The sequence below is a fragment of the Salmo salar genome, chromosome ssa05 (genome assembly GCF_905237065.1).
Source record: "Salmo salar chromosome ssa05, Ssal_v3.1, whole genome shotgun sequence".
Taxonomy (NCBI): Eukaryota; Metazoa; Chordata; class Actinopteri; order Salmoniformes; family Salmonidae; genus Salmo; species Salmo salar.
The window spans coordinates 14,083,433-14,088,432 of record NC_059446.1 but is presented as its reverse complement, the minus strand read 5'-3'; the positions used below and the strand labels follow the sequence as shown (position 1 = coordinate 14,088,432).

The 5,000-nt window shown below is 40.2% G+C and overlaps 1 protein-coding gene across 1 annotated transcript in view; it reads right to left on the bottom strand.

Annotated features, from left to right (window-relative positions):
* LOC106604263 (serine/threonine-protein phosphatase 2A 55 kDa regulatory subunit B beta isoform) overlaps window positions 1-5,000 on the bottom strand; it is a 47,094-nt gene that overhangs the window by 3,749 nt on the left and 38,345 nt on the right. The window lies entirely within an intron of this gene.

Below are 5,000 nucleotides of genomic sequence, written 5' to 3'. Positions count from 1 at the left end.
TGTATATATGTGCCCTTTGGTTTCCATTGGGGGTCGATTATCGTTACAATGTCCGTTGGTGCGTGTGAGTACCTGTGCTGTGTGTTTTGGGCTTTCGTGCCCTTGTGGATTGTGCAGATGATTACGGGTCTCATCCCGTGGGTTAATCATTGTGCGTGTGTGTATTTATTCGAGGTACTCCTCGCTCTTTTGTTTGGGTTTCTACCCTGTGTTTTTGTTACGTGTTTGTTTGGTCTTCGTCCCCGTTCCTTTACACGTCGTCATTTGGAGCTTAATAAAAAACTATTCCGCATTCCTGCGCCTGTCTCCCGAATCATTCATACCAACGTGACAAGATCAAAGATTTTGGACCAAATTTGTAGTTACTGTGTTTTGCCTTTGTAGGGCAGTATGTAAGCCACCTTAGATAGACAATAAACAACAGTGAAATAAACAATAACAAATTAACAGTAAACATTACACTCACAAGTTTAAAAAAAATAAAGACATTTCTAGTGTTGTAATGATATGCAATTAGCTGAAGCACAAAATGGAAAATAAATAAACACAAATATGGGTTGTATTTACAATGGTGTTTGTTCTTCACTGGTTGCCCTTTTCTTGTAACAGGTCACAAATCTTGCTGCAGTGATGGAACACTGGTATTTCACCCAGTAGATATGGGAGTTTATCAAAATGTGATTTGTTTTCTAATTCTTTGTGGGTCTGTGTAATCTGAGGGAAATATGTGTCACTAATAGCCTGTCCTCTGTCTAATCTTTTTGTTTTGCAATGATTTGGTTGGGTTTAATTGTGTTGCTGTTCTGGGGTCTCTCTCTCTCTCTCTCTCTCTCTCTCTCTCTCTCTCTCTCTAACACTGATTGATCTCCAAGATGTCTTACAGATTTATTGGTCTGTGTGAAAGACAGGGGGAGTGAGTGTATATCACAGTGAGAGAGTACAACACACAGTGAGAGAGTATATAACACACAGTGAGAGTGTATAACACACAGTGAGAGAGTATAACACACAGTGAGAGAGTATAACACACAGTCAGAGAGTATAGCACACAGTGAGAGAGTATAACACACAGTGAGAGTGTATAACACACAGTGAGAGAGTATAACACACAGTGAGAGAGTATAACACACAGTGAGAGTGTATAACACACAGTGAGAGGGTATAACACAGTGAGAGAGTATAACACACAGTGAGAGAGTATATAACACAGTGAGAGAGTATAACACACAGTGAGAGAGTATAACACACAGTGAGAGAATATAACACACAGTGTGAGAGTATAACACAGTGAGAGAGTATATAACACACAGTCAGAGTGTATAACACACAGTGAGAGGGTATAACACACAGTGAGAGAGAGTATAACACACAGTGAGAGAGTATAACACACAGTGAGAGAGTATAACACACAGTGAGAGAGAGTATAACACACAGTGAGAGTGTATAACACAGTGAGAGAGTATAACACACAGTGAGAGAGAGTATAACACTCAGTGAGAGAGTATAACACACAGTGAGAGAGTATATAACACAGTGAGAGAGTATAACACACAGTGAGAGGGTATAACACACAGTGAGAGAGAGTATAACACACAGTGAGAGTGTATAACACACAGTGAGAGAGTATAACACACAGTGAGAGAGGTATAACACACAGTGAGAGAGTATATAACACAGTGAGAGAGTATAACACACAGTGAGAGAGAGTATAACACACAGTGAGAGAGAGTATAACACACAGTGAGAGAGTATAACACACAGTGAGAGAGTATATAACACAGTGAGAGAGTATAACACACAGTGAGAGAGAGTATAACACACAGTGAGAGAGTATAACACAGTGAGAGGGTATAACACACAGTGAGAGGGTATAACACAGTGAGAGAGTATAACACAGTGAGAGAGTATAACACACAGTGAGAGAATATAACACACAGTGTGAGAGTATAACACAGTGAGAGAGTATAACACAGTGAGAGTGTATAACACACAGTGAGAGAGTATAACACACAGTGTGAGAGTTTAACACAGTGAGAGAGTATAACACACAGTGAGAGAGTATAACACACAAAGAGAGAGTATAACACACAGTGAGAGAGTATATAACACAGTGAGAGAGAGTATAACACACAGTGAGAGAGTATATAACACACAGTGAGAGAGTATAACACACAGTGAGAGAGTATAACACACAGTCAGAGAGTATAACACACAGTCAGAGAGTATAGCACACAGTGAGAGAGAGTATAACACACAGTGAGAGTGTATAACACACAGTGAGAGAGTATAACACACAGTGAGAGAGAGTATAACACACAGTGAGAGTGTATAACACACAGTGAGAGAGTATAACACACAGTGAGAGAGTATAACACACAGTGAGAGAGAGTATAACACACAGTGAGAGTGTATAACACACAGTGAGAGAGTATAACACACAGTGAGAGAGTATAACACACAGTGAGAGAGTATAACACACAGTGAGGGAGTATAACACACAGTGAGAGTGTATAACACACAGTGAGAGAGTATATAACACACAGTGAGAGAGTATAACACACAGTGAGAGTGTATAACACACAGTGAGAGAGTATAACACACAGTGAGAGAGTATAACACACAGTGAGAGAGTATATAACACACAGTGAGAGAGTATAACACACAGTGAGAGAGTATATAACACACAGTGAGAGAGTATAACACAGTGAGAGAGAGTATAACACACAGTGAGAGAGTATAACACACAGTGAGAAAGTATAACACATAACACACAAAGAGTATAACACAGTGAGAGAGTATAACACAGTGAGAGAGTATATAACACACAGTGAGAGAGTATAACACACAGTCAGAGAGTATAACACAGAGAGAGAGAGTATAACACACAGTGAGAGAGAGAATAACACACAGTGAGAGAGTATATAACACACAGTGTCAGAGTATAACACACAGTGAGAGAGTATAACACACAGTGAGAGAGAGTATAACACACAGTGAGAGAGTATAACACAGAGTGAGAGAGTATAACACACAGTGAGAGAGTATAACACAGTGAGAGAGTATAACACACAGTGAGAGAGTATAACACACAGTGAGAGAGAGTATAACACACAGTGAGAGAGTATAACACACAGTGAGAGTGTATAACACACAGTGAGAGAGTATAACACACAATGAGAGAGTATATAACACACAGTGAGAGAGTATAACACACAGTGAGAGAGTATAACACACAGTGAGAGAGTATAACACACAGTGAGAGTGTATAATACACAGTGAGAGAGTATAACACACAGTGAGAGAGTATAACACACAGTGAGAGAGTATAATACACAGTGAGAGAGTATAACACACAGTGAGAGAGTATAACACACAGTGAGAGAGTATAACACAGTGTGAGAGTATGACACAGTGAGAGAGTATAACACACAGTGAGAGAGTATAACACACAGTGAGAGAGAGTATAACACACAGTGAGAGAGTATATAACACACAGTGAGAGAGTATAACACACAGTGAGAGAGTATAACACACATTGAGAGAGTATAACACAGTGAGAGAGTATAACAGTGAGAGAGTATAACACAGTGAGAGAGTATAACACACAGTGAGAGAGTATAACACAGTGTGAGAGTATAACACAGTGAGAGAGAGTATAACACACAGTGAGAGAGTATATAACACACAGTGAGAGAGTATAACACAGAGTGAGAGAGTATAACACAGTGAGAGAGTATAACACACAGTGAGAGAGTATATAACAGAGTATATAACACCTGTCCTCAGGCTAACTGACACCTGCCTGCCAGCTGTGTGTGTAGAGTCTTTATTATCCCAGAGGGGCAATTCATTCAGAACGTGTGTGCGTGTGTTTATATTTATTATGGATCCCCATTAGTTCCTGCCAAGGCAGCAGCTACTCTTCCTGGGGTTTATTATGGATCCCCATTAGTTCCTGCCAAGGCAGCAGCTACTCTTCCTGGGGTTTATTATGGATCCCCATTAGTTCCTGCCAAGGCAGCAGTTACTCTTCCTGGGGTTTATTATGTATCCCCATTAGTTCCTGCCAAGGTAGCAGCTACTCTTCCTGGGGTCCAGCAAAATTAAAGCAGTTTATACAATTTTAAAAACATTACAATACATTCACAACACACTGTGTGCCCTCAGGCCCCTACTCCACCCCTACCACATATCTACAGTACTAAATCCATGTGTATGTGTGTGTATAGTGTGTATGTTATCATGTGTTTGTATGCATGTGTCTGTGCCTATGTTTGTGTTGCTTCACAGTTCCCGCTGTTCCATAAGGTGTTTTTTTAATCTGTTTTTTATATATAATTTGCATCAGTTACCCATAGTCTGTACTGGACTTGTCGACTGTGAAAAGACCTCTGGTGGCATGTCTTGTGGGATATGCATGGGTGTCCGAGCTGTGTGCCAGTAGTTTAGACAGACAACTCGGTGCATTCAGCATGTCAACACGCCTTACAAAAACAAGCAGTGATGAAGTAAATCTCTCCTCCACCTTCAGCCAGGAGAGATTGACATGCATATGATTAATATTAGCTCTCTGTGTACATCCAAGTGCCAACCAGGCTGCCCTGTTCTGAGCCAATTTCAATTTCCCTCAGTCCTTTTTTGTGGCACCTGACCACATGACTGAACAGTAGTCCAGGTGCGACAAAACTAGGGCCTGTAGGACCTGCTTTGTTGATAGTGTTGTTAAGAAGGCAGAGCATCGCTTTATTATGGACAGACTTCTCCCCATCTTAGCTACTACTGTATCAATATGTTTTGACCATGACAGTTTACAATCTAGGGTTACTCTAACCAGTTTAGTCATCTTAACTTGCTCCATTTCCACATTATTTATTACAAGATTTAGTTGAGGTCTAGGGTTTAGTGAGTGTTTTGTCCCAAATACAATGCTTTAAGTTTTTTTTAATATTTAGGACTAACTTACTCCTTTCCACCCATTCTGAAACTAACTGCAGCTCTTT